Genomic DNA, 19917 nt, shown 5'->3' on the forward strand with positions numbered 1-19917 from the left:
CTACTTAAAAGCTGGCATGACTATAGCAACAATTAGTTTGAATGGTTAATGTAATTGCTACCCCCAGAGCTATACCTGCAATAAAGATTTTTTTATATTGTTTTTATTAAATATTTCAAATCATACAATACCATGATCAAGAAAGAACATGAAAACATTTTTCTTTTTATGTTGTCAACCCTTGTTGTACAGTGATACACAAACATGTGCATGTTACATAACAGTGCTTAACATAACATTATGTTGTACAGTGTTTACCACCTGAAAATTAACAAAATGAATCCAGCTGCCTGGTGTGGGAATAGTAACCACAGCCTTCTGTACCAAAGGCCAAGTGTGCTACATTTTGAGCTACAAATTGTAAAAGCCTGTAGCACCTGGTATTCCTAGGCAGTGGGCCATCCAAGTACTAAACACACCTGACCATGCTTAGCTTCCGAGATCAGAAGAGATGGGATGCATTCAGGGTGATATGGCAGTAGTCAGAGAGGTATGAGTATAGATTGCACTCTTTAAATTTCAACACCATAATATTAATTCATACTTTTGTTTCCCCAGCCCTCACCTTCCTTTAGGAGAGACTATCACCTATCTTTAACTACAGAACTGCAACCCCTGACAGTGCATATACTTCAAAGAACCATAAGATATAAATTGTGACACCCACTCTACTCCCTAAAAACTGACAATATCCACTAATAAATACTGCATATATGTTATCAATCTGTATACCTGCCAGTTCCTTTTCTTATTCTTTCCTCAATTTTCCTCTACTTTTTTATACCCTGGACTGCCACTGCACACCCATATGTTCTCAAATTATGGACCTTCACCATCTCTTCTCTCCAACTTATCTGACCCTTCCAGCTTTTAGTTATTAGACTCTTTACATATCCTTCCAGATATATTAACTGCACCTTCTCCGGCTCTCCCCACCCATCTTACTTCCCATGTAACCCCAGTAGTTTGAGCTTGCAACATTCTGGGACTAACTTCAAATGCATTGTTTCCCATTCTACTATGTAACTTTTTCAGAAATGCTTAACTGCTTGGCACTCTCAAAATGTATCCTGATTTCCTGCTTCCTTCTCTCTACCTCTCCAGCATTTTCCCCTCCCCATCTTCTACCATCTGTGCAACTAACTTAAGGGGGAGTTATGAACCATCTATGCTGCCATCTCATATACTGATCCCATATAATATTTATGGCTTTTAATTTATCATACCTTTCTCAACATCTCCTTCCATTTCTCTTCAGATATAATTACATTCTCCTCCATTTCCCATCTCCTTCTTAATTTCTCTATCCCCTGGCCATATTTACTGTTAACTACACACTGCACATATATTCCCATATTTAAGTTCTAGTTGCAAACCCCTTCCTTCATGAGTACTGCTATCTATCACTTGCTCCAGAATCGATCACATTATACCAGCCCTTACTAACCAAGCCTTATCAGCCAATTTCAGTTGCATAAATTGAAGTCATTCCCCTGCTTTCAGACCATATCTTTCCATCCTTCTTTCTCCCAAATTATAAAGTTCTACCACTTCTCCTCCATCTTCTTCAATTCAGTTTTTACCTTGTATTTTAGCATTAGGGTTATTTCATGCACTCACTAATCTGAAGTCCCTACATTTTTTACCTCTACACCCTTCTACTTTTCAAAAGTCCAGAATTCTATTTAACCTATTTCTGCCCCACTTCTCTTCCTTTTCTCATACCAAGGTTTCCTGAGCTCTTAAAGCAAATGTCAACAAAGCTGTCCACATATACATCTAGAAGCCAGGCATTCCTTATCCTCTCCATCTTCTCCACAGTCAGAATCTTTTCTTCACTTTTCTACTTCTCTTATTTTTCCATGCATCCCTATTACAACTCATCTGTATCTAATGAACCTACTTTGTATCTTTCCCTGGCGAACGATACCTAAACATATGTAGTACAACTGGATGTAACATCAACTGTATCACATTTATTTATCACACTAATGTATTAGATGTACTCAACTATCTTTTAAACAAACCATTAACTTGGGCCAACAACTCACTATAATTTTCCTGCATTGCCTGATCTAAAATCCTCCAAATGTTTATACCCAGGCACATATCCCTTCTTTCTTTTTTATCAACTCCTTTTTTATTTTACTGACCCAATTACAATTCTCACTTGCAGTCTTTTTCCAACTACATTAAAATCCTGATTTCCTTTTAAATTCTTAAATATCCCACATACATCTTCCAGCACTAGATCCATGCCATCTGTTGCCAACATACAGTCATCTACAAACAGTCTAAAGATTTTCCTGTTATGTGGCACTCTTTCCAAACATCCTTGTACCCTCTGTGGTAGTGCCTTTATCACTAAACCAGACAAACTATAGGACAAAAGCCATCCATGCCTTGTACCCCTCCCCATCTTTACTGCTCTCATTAATTCCCCATTTGCTAACAGCCTCACCTTGGGGGAATCCTACAATATGTTGATCAATTCCTTAAACCTAGATACCACACCTATCTCTTACAAAATTATCCATAAAAAGTCCTAATCAGCCATGTCAGATGACTTAGGAATGACAAAAAGACAATCCTTACCTGATCACAGCTTTCTCATGTTCCCTGAGAAATAAATTTCCTCAGCCGCCACCTACTGTCTTTTTCTATCTTCCCCTTAACAGACCCAGTCTGCCTTGCACCTATTAGTCTAGGGAGAATTCCTTTTATCCTCCTGGCAAGGCCTGAAGTTGAAGTTTTGGAATCCATGTTAATAACTGAGGTAGCTCTAAACACTCCCAGTCTGAGCTTTTTCTGTTCTCTGTTTGGTAACAATTCATTCAGCAATAAAGAAGTTAATCACAGATGATCATACACAGTTACACTTAGTAACCTTTGAAAGGTATGCCACCCAAGGAAATTTGGACTAGCCAGTGTTTTGGCACATAGGAATAAAGATCTGACTATGCTCCAGATGACCTGAGTTTGATTAGTGGCTCTAGGGCCTGTAGGAGCTGGTTGGGGAAAATGAGAGTGAATGACTGCTGCTGTTAGCTTGCCCATCCTGGAGGGAGACAGGGAGGTGGCTTTGGTTTACCACATGAGTGACACCTAGACGGAGCACTAGGTATTCACCTGCTGGAGTTCTGTGCCGGCCCAACCAGCACTACCATAGTGCCTTCACACTAAGCAGCTGAGGGGAACTTGGCATATAGAGGCTTGATTCCCCTCAGGAAACAGCAACTGCAGGTTTGGAGGAGGCACCAAGGGGGTAAGGTGGTGCTCTCATAGGGAGATGGTATGCCTCCCTCTAGGATGAGTGAGCTGGCCCCCCTCTCTACCACCCAACTCTTGCTGGGGAATAACAGGCTGATTGATTTTCCCAGACAGGAATGATTGGGCTGTAGGGCTCTCACCCAGCCCAGCCCAGGAGTACCTGGCTCCCATTTTTCTAGAACAAATAGGCCAAATAAGTGAAGGTAGAGGGGCCATCAGGTGCAATATTGGTTGGAAGCAAAAAAAAAAAAAGGAAAGAGAAATGGGACGAGTCATAATGGGTCAAAATTCTTTTGTCTCAGCTGACAAAGGAGGTTTTGTAAACTTATGTGGACATGGATAGAACAGGTTACACAGATTATAATAGCTAGAGCTGATGTAACTTCTGAAGTGCAAACTGTAAAAGTCCACAAATTAACTTTTATACAAACCAGTGAAATGTCTAACTTAAACTACATTGTAAAGGTTTGGTTGGTTTCTAATAATAATAAAATGAAAATGTTAGAATTCTTACAGTGGTCAGATTAAAAAAGTTAGTCTGTCATAGAGTCACAAATATCTCAAGCAATTTAGTATTAGGACCATATACGCCTTGCTAGTATCCATCCTCTGGCCATACCCTTTTTCTGAAGCCAGGATAGACAATTCAGTCCTGGTGTACATTTCGGGGATGTATACAATTATCCAGGTTCTGTTTGAAGGATACTGGTAAATAATTGCACTATTTAACTTGCAGAGGACATTTGATCCATAGCTAGCTTTGTTTGCACCCTGAGGTGTTTTCTCAACTCAAGCTGTGGGGAAAAAAATTCTACTCCAACATGAAAAGCCAAAAATGAGTTGAGAAGCAAAGGAGCAAAAAATCTTCTTCTTCTTCTTTGCAAACTGTAGCAAGTCACTTGCTTCAAATGTGTTTTGTTACAGTCAGAATACCACATACACCATACTAAAGCCCTTCAATCCTGACAGAGAATGCAGCACTCTCATTAATTTTCTGTATGGTGGTACTGCAGCTACCAAATATGTCACAAGGTCTTTATAGGTACATTGATGCTCATAAGCCATACATCACTAGATTTAGACATGCCATGTTTCAGTCTTTTTTCTGACCATGTCAGTATAGCATAAAAATATTGTTTGGCTATACTTTAGAAACACAGAGTTTAAAATCATGCCTGGTGCCCTAAATAACAACCAAACAGCAGAAAGGTCACACAGACAAATATTTCGGTAAAAACTGCAAGAAAAGCCAAGCCAAGCTACAGTCATCAGTTTGTAACATCTTAAATTTTGTATAGTAGAGGCCCATGGGATATATGCAAATGACCCCTTAAGGACATACCAATATTTCAGCTGCATGGTTTTGGAATGCCTATCACTTTTTAAGTTTTACATTTTAAGTCTTTATGGAAACATTTAGAACAATAAAATTAAACACCATTAACTGTAGACATGCTGTGCTTCAGCCTTTCTCTGTCCTCATCAGTTCAGCATAAGTGGATTGTTTGTCTACACTTTAGAAACATACAAAGCTTGGAACCAAGACTGGTGTCCATAAACATCAGGGTACCTACAAAATATCTCAAATAGCTCCCAATTTTTTACTGAATGGTTTGTCTGTATGACCTTTTTATCCTTTGGCTTACAGATATAAAATAAATACATTAAAAAATGAAGAAATGCTCACAGCACAAAGAAACGTTTATTAAACCAGTTAGTGTTTTCCTCAGAACTCAAAGAAACTTTTATTAAACTAGTCAGTGCTTGTATTCATAAATGTCACAAAGGTCTTTATCAGATTAGTTATATACGTAAAACAGCTGGTTTAAATATTCTCCATTAGAAATCACAAGTTAAAATCTGCCAATAAAGATATATAATGAAAACACTTGTGTGCTGTTCATTTGCTTACTTTTTTATTTCGTATCTTGGTAAGTGAACTGGAATAAAGGACCCTTTTCAGTCATGACATATGCCACCTAGCAAATGCAACAAATGAAAACGTTCACAATAAACAAACATAAATTTAGTACTGCAATGCTAAGTCATGGTTGTCAGTAGCAAATATACTCACTACAAGTTATGTGAGACAACTTTACATTAAATGCAGTTCTGTAGTACTTAGTGAAGCCTGTCAGTAACAATAATGTATACATTAAAAAATGACATTGTTGACATGATGGCAGTATAACCAGTTTGACAGTAAAACCATGAACCACTAAAACAAAGTAAATGTAAATAGACAATGGTGCCAAAGCACAACACTTTATTGAAACATCATATTGGTAGGTTTAGTTGCAATCTGCAATAGTAACTAAACTTGCCATAAATTATACAATTCTAGATGTCATCTATATTAAGGATAGTATAACAGCTAGTTACTCTTTGATTGGAAACAGAATTACATGGATCATTTGTTTTGAACTGAAACCATCCTCAATCCTTGGTGGGTAACTTCGTGTGGTGGGCCCGTTGTTTATTAAATCCCATCAAGGCAAAACTGATATATACTCATTTTCATTCAAACCAGTCTCCATCAACAACATAAAAAATGCTTAAAAAACTAAAACCCACAACCCTAGCCACAGACCAACTTCCAGCTGAATATCTGCAAATTGCTGCCAGTGCAGTATCCATCCTTGTCAATAGATCAATATCAGAAATTAAAGCCCTTGCAGTTTGGAAAACCTCCCACATAATACTCCTACATAAAGGCAGTAACTCTATAGAACTGACTAATTATTGACTGATAGCCATATTATCCCCCCTATCTAAAATCTTAGAAAGGTGCGTACATAAACAAATCATGGATCTCACACACACACACACACACACACACACACACACACACACACACACACACACACACACACACACAAAACACACACACAAACTTTTAACAAACAGAAGCATGGATTTCACCCCTCCCATAGCACCACTACAGCATTCATGTTCTTTACCAATATGGAAACAATTGCAAATTTGCATCTGCTATCCTTCTTGACCTTTCTAAGGCCTTTGACATGGTCACACATAATAAACTTATACAAGTTCTTTGCAAATCTCAGTCCACCCTCTATCTCTTGGTCTCAAAACTATTTATCAGATCACCAACAGGCTGCCCAATTACAGAACGACCTCTACCCTCTTTTCCCAGTTACTATAGATGTTCCCCAAGGCTCCATTCTAGGACCCCTACTCTTTTCATTTTTTACTAACAATCTATATACTTCCGCTCTTCATGCTTCTGTTATCCAATATGCCGACGATTCTGCCTTAATCTGTTTTGCCTCCTCCCCACAGGAACTCCAGTCAGTTACACAGGATTCATTTCTCTCAGTTGAAGCGTGGATTAGAAACTCAAAACTAACCGTCAACCCTAACAAAGCAAAACTTCTTCTATTTTGCACAACAAGATCCACCACTACAAGCCCCACCTTCAATATTATGTCCCTGAACAAAACCATAATTTCTCCAGTAACTCACACTAAGGTGTCGAAACTGACTGTAGTATGAAATTTGACATCCATATCTCCTAGACCATAAAGAAAGTGTATAAAAATAGCTATTTTCTATAGAAACAAAAATTTCCTTACTAAACAGGCTAAATTTGCCATTGCAAGCACCCATCTCATATCTACACTCCTATATGCCTCCCCAATACTCACAAACTTGAGAAAGACTGATTTAGCTAAACGCGATTCCTGCTACAGTAAAATAGGCAGGTTTGCCACAAACTCCCCTTTCAGGTTACATCACTGTTTAGCTCTTAAACAACTTAGTTGGCTTGAGCTTCCCCAACGTCTCCTCTATAACCAACTAATCTTTGCCCATAAAATCCTGCACCAACCTGATAAAATACCCACCCTCCAAAATTTAATGATTCCTTACTCAAACAATAGGTTGCCATGATCAAGTAATACATTATTATTGCAAGTAACAAAAGCCAAAAATACAGCTGGTGATTCCCACTTTTCCAAATTCACATCCAAAAAATGGAATGTTGTGCCCCATAACATAGTATCCCAGTCTTCCTTAACAACATTTAAACAAATGCTAAAAACACATCTGGCAGATACTTGGCTATGTTTCTTCACCAACCCTGGCTAGCTCATCCTCTATGTCTGAAGCTATCCAACCCACTTGCATTAACTTAACTATCAAACTACTAACCTCAGTATTCCAGGACTCTTAATTCCAGCTCATTCCACTATACCATACACTTACTAGACTAAATAGTTTAGTGTATAATGTTTCTCAGACTGAAACATATCATTGTTGTTGTTGTTGTTGTTGTTGTGTCTTTCGGCTTTTCCCAGTTAGGGGTCGCCACAGCGGAACTCCGGTCCGCTAATGATTGGCAGTAGCTTTTTACGTGCCGAGTTGCCAGCCCTGATGCACAACCTTCAATGAAGGTACGCCCATTCACGCATGTCTCCAAACAGAAGACGCTCTAGCTGAGAATCAAACAGGACATCTTACTGTGAGGCAACAATGCTACTGCAGCACCACCATATTATTAAAACTACAAAATGACTGTTATTATAGCCTTTACAGATGAGTCTGTGTATTATGTTGATATTTAAATCTGCAACATGGGGTGACCCCTGACAACTAAATATATATCCCCTAAACTGCCTTTACTGTTAGACTTTCTTTATTCACTTACTGTACATTGTATGTTGCTATCTATCCTTCTTATATTTTTTCTAACTGCAATTGAATAGTATTATATCTTATACTTAGCATCACTGTATTGTACATTGTATGTCTCAAAACTGTAACACAAATTGTAATGGTATCTTAATTTTTTATCTTGTATGTGAAGCTTTTCTCCCTGGTCTTCTGCTGAAAAAGGACGTGTCCAGTCAGACTTTCCAAGTTACCAAATGTAAAATAAATAAATAAACTTAATAATGAAAACTGCTTTAACATCTAGGAATGAAGTTCAAACTATAAAACAACTTGCCCCTGTTTTAACTGATAGCTTTGGGGTGATTGACAGGCCACAAAAAAGTTGGATAAACTTGACAGGAAAACAAGAAAATTGCTCCATGCCCATCAAGTAATATTAAGAACCAGTGTTTGCCAAGATTATATATCCCATGGTTAGAAGGAGGCATGCACCTTTGGGAAGATATGTGAAGCCTGCCAGCCTAGCTAGATAGGATTTTGCAGATAATTCTGTCATTTGTAAATATTAATGTAAGTCACATGCTTGTTCTCTTTGTTAAATGTTGAACTTCAAAAATGTAACCACATTGCACTCTGCTGGAGGAAAGCTAATAAGATAAGCATTGTATAATTGTCTGTTCTCAAAACTTGGAGCCGATATGTCTGGATGAAGGAATTCTTGCTATTGTTTTGAGACCAGAGTTATTTGCTAGAATTTGCATGTATAATGTCTTTTATTGCTGTAGCTTCCTGACCAGGTGCAAGATCAAAAGGGCTGCTAAACTCTAACTCCCTAACAGGAGCAGGATTGTTTTCTCTTGCTTACCTAGATGATATTGCTGTCTACAGCTATTCTTGGCAAGAGCACCTTCAGCATGTCAGGGAGGTGCTGGGCAGACTACAGAGGGCAGGGTTGACCATTAAGCCCAGCAAATGTCAGGTGGGGATGGCAGAGGTCTCCTACCTGGGACATAGAGTGGTAAGATCAGGCCAGAACCTGCCAAAGTAGAAGCCATTCAGGCATGGCCTGCACCTGTTACCAAAAAGCAGGTGAGGGCATTCTTAGGGATGGCAGGGTACCAGAGAAAGTTTATCCCCAGTTATAGTACCATATCTGCTCCCCTCACAGACCCGACAAGGAAGAACAGGTCAGATAAGGTAGTGAGGACCACAGCATGTGAGCAGGCATTCCAAAAGCTTAAAGAAGCTTTGGGAGGACCCCCTGTGTTAGCCAGTCAGATTACAGAAAATAATTTGTTGGGCAAGTGGATGCTTCAAACCACGGGGTGGGGGCTGTACTTAGCCAGATTTCTTCAGCGGGAGAAGATCACCCAGTGGTTTATCTCAGTCATAGGCTCCAACCCAGGGAGGAATGCTATGCAGCTGTAGAAAAGGAATGTCTAGCCATAGTGTGGTCACTGCCGAAACTTCAGCCTTATCTGTATGGAAGAAAATTCACTGTAGTGACAGATTACAATCCCCTAACATGGTTAAACAGAGCCAGCCAGCAAAATGCCAAGTTGCTAAGATGGAGCCTAGGGTTGCAAGTATATGATATGTCAGCGTGCAGCACCGCAATGTGATTAGCAATCCCAATGCAGATGGGCTCTCAAGACAGGGAATGGGGTAAGGTATACTCAGATAGATAGACCTAACCCTCTCAAGCAACGTTTCTCAAGGGTCACTTGAAAAACTAGCTTGAGTTCCCTTGGGGGGAGGGGGGAAGATATGCAAAGGCTGCCAGCCTAGCTAGATAGGATTTTGTAGATAATTCTGTCATTTGTAAATATTAATGCAAGCCAAATACTTGTTCTCTTTGTTAAATGTTGAACTTCAAAAATGCAACCACATTGCACTCTGTTGGAGGAAAGCTGATAAGTCAAGCATTGTATAATTGTTTGATCTCAAAACTCGGAGCTGAGATGTCTGGATGAAGGAATTCCTGCTATTGTTTTGAGACCAGGGTTAATTGCTAGAATTTGCATGTATAATGTATTTTATTGCTGTAGCTTCCTGACCAAGTGCAAGATCAAAAGGGCTGCTAAACTCTGAGTTTTTGTTAGCCTTGGAACCAGAGAAAAAATGATGTAGTCTGAAATGAGTCAGTAGTGCTGTGCTATCAATTTAAGGACAGAGAGACTCAGAGCATTTTGCATTTGTCTTAAGAACATCCAACATCACCAGCACTGTCTTGCTCTGTATGTAAGTTTATTTTAGAAATGTGTTTGCTCTTAAATATAGATAGGAAATAGGAAGTCTAGTCTAGCTGTTTTTTTTCTGTATTAATGTCAGAACTATTCTACTGTATTATTTTAAGCATTTTCCTGTGATCTCTGAACTCTTGACTAACACTGTGTAGTAAGAAGTATTGTCATGTGTTCTTATTATTTAGTATTAAATATTTTAAACCTTTCAACTGTGGCTGTTTTATGTAGAGATAATTTAAGCTCTAGAGTACATTGCATGTATATAGTGATACTGGCCAAGCCACTCCAATACGCTTTGCTGTTCAGTCACACTTCCCATTTGGATAAAAATATTGCACAGTAATAATTGGATACCCCTTTGATAAGGGCCTTATTAGTAGCTGATATTAGTTATTGGTGGCAGTGGTTTCTACCTTATAGTCTGGCAGAGAAAAGGGCATAGCTGGAGAACCTGTGCCAGCCTTCCCCAGGAGTGTTGGTGTGTTTGTATATAACTCATATCTCAAAGTGTGTGTGTCAGCTACTTGGGCAGTGACATGCAGCATTGGTTGGACAGATAGGGTGCTGGAGGTTTTAGCTTGACCACTAGGCTGAGATCACCACCCTATAGCTGTGCCAGTGGGGAGTCTTATTGGGGATCTGGAGAGAAAGGAGGAAACCAGTTCCAGACTGACTGTGATCTCTGTGTGCTCTTAAGGGAAATTGTACTTTACTGTGTGTGTTTTTATTATCCTTCCCAATGTGGACGGCCCTCATTGGTGTTAGTGGTGAGGATTGAGGCTCCTTGATTGCTGAGCCAGTGCACGGGCATCACAGCCTCCTTGACTTCGAGTACACATACAGTATGATGATTGTGGGATCGCATATGTATTTATTGTCATCATTAGAGCCAAACATATTGAAAGTTCTAAAACATGAACAAAGTAAGTCTAAGATTACCTCTTTACTTAGTTAAGCAGAAGCCTTTAAGAAAAAAGTAGGCACGGAAATCCAACCAAATGTGGATAAAACCCACTTGGCAACAGAAAGTGTGAAAAAGCAAAAGAAAGAAAGAATACAAAGAATGGAATCAGGAAGGAAAGATAAATAGAAAGATTACAATTATAGTAAGAAGAACAGAGATCTGATGGAACAGCAGCACGTTGAGCAAGAGTTGTCATGTGACTGGCTTAAATGGGTGAATTTAAACCAAAGACAAAAGGTTAATATTGGCAGCCCAAGATAGTGGATTACATGCTAGATAATTCATAATCCATAGAAGAGGTAAGAGATACAGTCAAATGTAGGTTCTTTGGTACAAAACTAGAAACAGTTACACATCTTTTTGCAGCATGCAGTATACTCATGGCTGAAAGTTTGTATAATGAAAGGTATAACAGTTTAGTTTTGTAAGATTGTTACACTGAAGACTTTGTAACATTACAACACAGAGGCAGCTGAGAGACACTGAAAATCTGAACTGCACAAGATTGTTGAAAATAATGAACTAATGATTACATGGGATCACCCCATACCAGCAGCTAAGAAGGTAGAATAAACAGATCACACAGTGAATACAGTGTATTACATACATTTGTAATACAGCAAGTCTTGCAAGCAGAAACTAGAGTAATGTGGAATAAAGATACACAGATAGTTCTGGTTATAGCAGGAGCAACTGGGCTAATAAAAAGAGAATCTTCATACTTATCAAAATATGTTACTGATAAAAGTAATCACGTATGAACTGCAAAAAGAGGGAATTCTGGGTACACTGCAGATGATGAGAAGAGCACTCATATCAAACATCAAAGACTGAAGCAAAATTGATTTCATGAACTTTAATTATTCCCTGAATTAGGGATGTAGTCCATTTCCATCAAGGTATGTAAAAACCTAACCATTTGGAGAAATTAAACCAAGTAAGTTCTTGTCTAGCCAGCTTAATTAGTTTTCACCAGGCTTATTAGAAAACAATTAATCTAGGTTTATCAGCAGATATGTATCTAGATTTGGCCATGCTGACATAACAATCAATATGAAAACAATAAAATTAATGGTTATATTAGAAGATTGTCACTATAAAACATGTTTGTAGTTACAGCTACTCACAGATCCAGAGGCTAAAAAGGATACTGAAGTTTATTTTTTTACTAGACAGATCTCAAAAGTTAAACATCTGAGCTACACAAGCAGGCTAATAGGGGCTGTCTTTGTTTTCAGTATATTATAGACTGGTCAGGGATGACTTAATTTGTCTATACAAATATAAAACTAACAACATTATGGTGGCTACCTTAGGTATACAATTAAAAATACACACACACACACACATACACACACACACATATATATATATATATATATATATATATAAATATATATATATATATATATATATACACAAATATATATAAATATATATATATATATATATATATATATATATATATATTCATATTTAACTAGGAATAATCATGGATTGTGTCTTAAACTGCCTATGTACTTTAATTGTACTTTTGTTACTATGCATTAGTGCTGCTTAAACTGCCTATGTACTTGGAATGTACTTTTTTGTTACTTTGCATTAGATAGTGGAGCTTTTCTCCTCGGGCCTCCACTGAAAATGGACATGTATCCAGCTGGACTAGCCCGGTTAACAAATGTAAAATAAAATAAAATAAAATAAATTTGTTGATGTGCCAACTTCAGAAACTGCAATGAGGAGAATTTTTTACACGGCAGAGATTATACTCATCCTTTAAGAACTACAAAGGCTTATGGTCATTTAAGAGTATTTTTGGCAAATGGCTTAGGAGAACTCACTTACAGGTTGCAAACTCAATGAAGGCCTCAAATAAGACCCTCAGTTTCATTTACATACACACTTAACATTGGATTAATACATCTATTATTTCATATATCTCTAACATGCAATAGTTTAACCTTAAATCTTTTAGTAGTCTCACCAATATATTTTTTGGACAAGAGCAAGAAAGTGCATATACTGTATTATCTGATTCACAGGGAAAAGAACATTGACAGCAGTGAATCTATCTCCGTCTGTTAATCCTATCAAAATTAAGGATAATGTCTTGTCAACTGAAAAATTTATTACAAAGTATAGTCACTAAACTGAAACTAGGGCTAAGCTGTGGTAACATTACTTTATTAAAAATAGTAAGACCATACTTGATATTTAGACTGTCATATTCTAAAATAACAATGGAATAATGAAAAAAAATCACTGATTGTGGTAACACTGAAGTTATGAAAACTGAAGTCATTAGTGTAAAGTGAATAAAACCTCAGCCATAAAAAGTGTTGTCACAATAAAACATGCAGATAAAAGAGGAATAACAAAATAGACAATCGGAAATAACATAATACAACTGGATTTAAGCTCTAGTTTTAAAGATATCAGTTCATTTAGCCCAGACAGGTTGCTGGCACCTAACCTTAATTGCCCTTGCATTGCTTTTCTCTCAAGTAACACATCCACCTGTCCTTTATTGTCATACAGCACAACATTTCTAGAAAAAAAGACAAAAACTTCCTAAAGGTGTTACATTTAATAAAATGCCTGTAAAGAACATTCTAACTATTCTTTGTACTGACATCATAAATGTGTTCTCTAATACAATGCCCTAGTTTTCCAGCTGTTTCCCCTCACAATAGGAACGAGGAACGTTTCACATGTAAGTCGCACAAATGCACAGATAGATATATATATATATATATATATATATATATATATATATATATATATATATATATTCGGGAACACTTTATAATCCAGAAATTCTGAAATACCGAATTTCAGAATCTCGAGATCATAAAGCCGAAGGCTGACAATGCCGAAACACCAGAAGCGCGGAATTCAAAATCCCGAATTTCAGAGATTTTGAATTAGCGCTTCTGATGTTGCCCTGTATGAATGGATAGGTGGAGATTCAGGTAAGTATTTATGTTTAAGGGTTTTGATTAGGGGATTTAGAGTGTGTCAGTGTGTTGTGTTACTATGATGTGTGTGTGCAAGGGGAATGTAGCTTGTATGGTGGTGTTTTCATGTGTGTCTGTGTAGTGCGACCTTGGAGTTAGAATATTTAAGTAGGGAGGGTGTGGGGTGCGAAGCCCCCCACATGGGAGTTGCAGGGGGGCTTGTCTGTAGTGTAGGTTCATGTGTTTGTGTGTGGGGTGGAGCTGTGTGTATGTGCATGTGTGTATGTAATATTTGGGATTTCAAAATTCATGCTTCTGGGGATTCGGTATTGCAAACTTTCGGCTTTATGATCTCGAGATTCTGAAATTTGGTATTTCAGAATTTCGGGATTATAAAGTGAATCTATATATACACATATACATACATATATACACACACACACACACACACACACACACACACACACACACACATATATATATATATATATATATATATATATATATATATATACATACACACATACAAGCCGCTGTGGTACAGCGGTAGCATTGTTGCCTCACAGCAAAAGGTTCTCCTGTTCGATTCACGGCTACAGTGCCTTCTGTGTGGAGTCTGCATGTCCTCCCCACGGTCGAGTGGCCTCTGAAAGACATGCGTGAATGGGTGTGCCTTCGCTGAAGGTTGGGCATCGGGCTGGCAATTTAGCACCATAAAAAATCTACTGCCAATCATTAGCGGACCGGAGTTCCGCTGTGGTGACCCCTAACCGGGAAAAGCCAAAAAGACGAACAACAACATACACACACATACACACACACACACACACACACACACACACACACACACACACACACATATATATATATATATATATATATATATATATATATATATATATATATACACACACACACATACACATATATATATATATATATATATATATATATATATATATATATATATGGATCTACTTTCATATCCCAAAATGCCGAAGTTGGTTTTACCGAAACTTTAAAATCTTGAGTGCCGGAATGCCTAAATGCTGTTAATAGTTCATAGCTTCATAGGTTCATACTAGGCTATCTGCCCTAGGGCATTTATAAGCCTAATCAGAGTTTGTTTGGCTTTCGCCACCCATTTTAAATTAATTTTGCTATGCCCTTGTTTGAGGTTAGTATACTCTGCCTTTGTCTAACAGTGACACAGAAGTGATGCCCGGGGTAAACCTACAATCTCCCATCCACTCATCAAGATTCCTCTTGAAGAGAGTCAATGAGGGACTCTGCCTAACCTGGACTGGGATTTTATTCCAGAGTGAAGGGAGCCTCTGGGTTATGAATCTGTCCCTCCAGCATGTCCTATTTATTTCAGTGCTGAGGTTTAAGTCTCTCAAGCGCGTAGCTCGATGGGATTTGGATTTTCTGAGGTGCAGCATGTCCACTAATTCTGGGTTGGACATGGCTTTATACGTCAGGCACAGATCGCCTCTGAGCAGGTGGTATGCCACTGAGTAGAGCTGGAGTTTCTTTAACCGGGCAGCATATGGCATCTGTTTGAGCCCTTTGATCTTCTGTCTTTCCAGTTGCTGCAGGTGTCTGGTAAGGTACATCCCAAAAGTTGAATTGTACTCAATTATGGGCCTGATGAGAAATGAGTAAAAAGGCATGATGACCTCCCCTGATCTAGATGTGAATCCCTTCATGATTAGGTGGGCTATATAAACTGTTTTTCTAACCACTTTGGCCACATGGTTGTCAAATGAGAGATTGCTATCAACTTGGGTCCCCAGGTCCCTAATTACTTCTTCTGTACTTAATGGATTACCACCTATGTGGTAATTTGTGGGCACCTTGTTTTTCCCAAAGGGGATGACTATACACTTTTTGGCATTTAGCTTGAGGCCATGGCTCTGGCACCAGTTGTCTGTTTCTATGAGGCCCTTTTGGAGGATGCTTGTGTCGGCTGGAGAGTCGATTATGGTGCCCAGTTTGCAGTCATCTGCGAACTTGGTCAGCCACAGTCCTTCCATGTTTGCCTGTACCTCCGAGAAATATATACCGAACAAGAGAGGTCCCAGGACTGAGCCTTGTGGGATGCCACTTGTAACTGGTTTGGAGTCTGACATGGCTCCGGCAATTCTAACCATGTGGGTTCTGTCCTTGAGCCAGTTTGCAACCCATCTAGTGAGCTTATCTATAATGCCCGAGTGGGGTATTGTATCAAAGGCTTTTGTGAGGTCCAGGTAGGCTGTGTGGACCACCTTCCCCTCGTCAATGGCCTTGGTGACTGTTTCAAAGAAATCGACCAGGTTTAAGAGGTAAGATCTGCCCTTAACAAAGCCGAACTGGGTAGGATCCAGTGTCTGTAGGTCCCCAATATCTTTATTTATCAGGTCCATGATGATCCTTTCCATAGCTTTGCAGACCAAGCTAGTCAGGCTTATGGGGCGATAGTTTCCAGGATCCGTTGAGGCACCACCTTTGTGGAGAGGGACCACTGTTGCTGTACACCACTCTTTGGGTACATATCCTGTAGTAAGGCTGAGATTGAACAGTAGTTTTATGTTTGGGTTTAGCTCTTCTTGGAGTTCATGTAGGACACAGCCCGGGACACCGTCTGTTCCCATTGATGCTGTGTTTTTTGCTTTGGAGATGGTGGCTCTTACCTGAGCATCTGAGATGTCAGGGGACAGCACTCTGCTGGGATAGATATTCGCCCTTTTGGTGGGGGGGGGGGGCGAGAAGTTTGCGCTGAACCTGTCAGCTAGGATGTTGGCAATGTCTGTGGGTTCGGTGTATTTTTTGTCATTTTGGACTAATTCTGAGCATATCTGGGAATTCCCACCCAGGTTCCTAGCATAACTAAAGAAAGCCTTGTGATTATCCTTAGTGTCCTGTGCAATTTTTCTCTCAAAGCTGGCCTTAGAAGATTTTATGAGAGCCCGTATTTTTTTGCTAATACTGATCAGAGATGCCTTCCCTTTTTGGGATTTTGCTCTATCATGTAGTAGCTTCCTCCTTCTATTGTATAGTTTGTTTATGGCTAGGGTCCACCAGACAGGACGGCTGCCTTTGGAGGATTGGGTCTTGGTTTTATTTGGGATTGCATGATCCATGCATTCCTGAAGGTGTTCATAGAATGCATTTATAAAGGATTCTGCGGTCTGGGCCGTATTTTCCACAGGTCTGGGGGCTTTGAAGGATTCCACCTCGGTTTTGAGGAGTGTGAAATTTGCTTTAGAGAAGTTTTTCACTGTGATTTTCTGGGCTGGGGGTGGGGTCGGGATGTGAATATCCAGAGAGATAAGTTTATGGTCTGATCTTACCAGTGAGGGATACACTTCTGGTCTGGAGAATAGAGTCCCCATGTTGGTGATGATCAGGTCCAGTATGTTTTCCCCTCTTATGGGAGTGGTAACAAGTTGTTCCATAGCATTTGAGTTTATAAATTCTAGGAACCTTTGGGCTAGGGTGTTGGAGCTAGAGTAATGCTCCCAGTCTATGTTTGGTTAGTTGAAGTTGCCCAATATAATGGTGTTTGGAGAGACCTTCATATTTTCCAGTGTTCTCAGGAAGGCCGAGTGGGGTTCCTGGGTTTGGGAGGGTGGTCTGTAGCAGGCTATAAACTGGAAGGCAGTTTTACCCACTGTTAGTTGCACATGGATAGACTCTGATGCATCGTGCTGTGCCACCAACCTGGAGGTGTGGGTATCTTTGACGAATACTGATACTCCCTCTCCTTTTGTGGTTCGGTCCAAGTTTTGCGGCCGAAAAGCATGGTATGAGGTATAACCTGGTAATGCTGGGGTGCTCTCGGGAGCCTTGAACCAGGTTTCTGTTACTGCACAGATATTGATGTTCTCCATGCTAAGGAGAGTTTTGAGTGCATGCATCTTGAGGTTTAGACTTCTGGCGATGAGTAGCATTACTCTTAGTTTCTTATCCCTTGTGATACCTATGGAGGTGGGTTTGTCTTTTGAGCCTTGCCTAAAAAAGGCACTATGGGGGTAGCAAGAGCCTTTGCCAATATCCGAAAGCCCAGGGGTGACAGGTGCAAGCCATCCCTAGAGAAGCATCATGGCTTGTCGAGCATGTCATCCCAGGCTGACAGGCATTGGATCCCCTTTGAATGACACCAATACTTAAGCCAATTGTTGAAATTTATCATCTTGTCTTCATATTGTGGCATCATTCTTGGTGAGGGTAAGATGCTACTCAAGGTCAGGGTCATACCGGCCTGGGCTACATGCTCAGAGAGCTCCTCTATGTCTCTTTTCATGTAGTCCAGGGAGGTACGTCTCAGGTCATTCACACCAGCATGGACAATATTTGTACTTGTCTTGGAGTGACCTGAGTGCGTGTGTTATGTGTCGGATCCTAGCGCCTGACAGGCAGCTCACCGTGACCTTCTCCTTGTTCAGCCTGGTGAGCGGGACGTCAGTGTGCCTGACGATAGAGTCACCTATTACAAGTGTATCAGGTGTGTTGTTTAGCCTTAAGGGCTGTGACTGTTCGGCACACTGGCTTTGTGAACTATGTGTTGCACGTGTTTTGTTTTGGGGTAGCGGTTGCTGGGTGTCTGTTTTTGAGGTCTGTGCTGCTTAGGCAGATTTTTATTTAGACCCTCCGAGTATGTTTTTGTGTGTTTGTGTGTTTGGTTTGCTGTCGTGGTAGGTCTATGTGAGACTGGAATTGTAGTGAGTGTGGTTTCCTTCTCCTCCTGACTGGTTACGCCAGTACTCAGTTGAGAGAGCTTAGCCTCCAGTTTGGCTATATGGTTGCATCTCTCACATGTGTTGGAATTTGTTGGGAGGAGGAGAGGGTTATCTGTGTACAAGAGGCAGTTGTAACATTGCCTCAGGATTCCCAGATTCACCAGCTGGACCGGAGAGGAGATTGACAACTGACCTTTGGACATGCTAGAATAGTATTGGGAATTCTTTTATAATTGAAAAAAGGGCCAATGTGGAACAAGGTACTCAAGAGGAGTTTGTGAGGGTGTAGTGCTTTTAATTTTTTAGTGCTGACTTAGTGAGCATGTGCCAGGTAACTTAAATGCAATGTGTTACAGGTAACTTAAATGCAAAAATGACAAACAGTAACTTTTTCAAGTGAAACAAGGAAATAAGTACAATAAGCAATGCAGATATCACTAGGGATCCATAGAAGCGCTGAAAAGCCACATTTTAGGTGGAATTAGCATTTCAGGGAAATAAGCAAACAAACAACAAGCATACAATCAAAGCTAGATTCAGCAGGCCTGGATCTAGTCTATGCTACAGCAAACAAGGTGTACCAATTTCAGTAAGAAACAGTTCAAATATGCAGGCACTATAAGCCTTTAACCAGAAATTCCCAGCTCAGAAGGGCAGAGTCCAACCTCTCCTCCCACAAGAGTGCAGACCACGAACCTTCTTAATGTAAAATAACTGGCCTGAAGCCCAAGTGCTTAAACCAGAACTAATACACTTTTAGAATAACAGACACTGAGCCCTCAATCAGCAGTTCCCAACTTAGAAGGATGTAAGCTACCTGTCCTGCCACCACAGTGCAGGCCACAAACCTTCCTAATGTAAAACAACTGGTCTGAAGCCCAAGTGCTTAATCCAAAAGACTTAGAATGATAGCTACACTTTAATCAAGTTACTACCAAGCAGTAATAAATACAATTGAATAATTTAAAGAATGCCTGGATTAGTGCTCAAGTTATACAAACAAAGCTAGATTCAGCAGGCCTGGATCTAGTCTATGCTACAGCGAACAAGGTGTACCAATTTCAGTAAGAAGCAGTTCAAATATGCAGGCACTATAAGCCTTTAACCAGAAATTCCCAGCTCAG

This window comes from Protopterus annectens, chromosome 5.part0 (assembly GCF_019279795.1).
Source record: "Protopterus annectens isolate FY-2018-M chromosome 5.part0, PAN1.0, whole genome shotgun sequence".
NCBI lineage: Eukaryota > Metazoa > Chordata > Ceratodontiformes > Protopteridae > Protopterus > Protopterus annectens.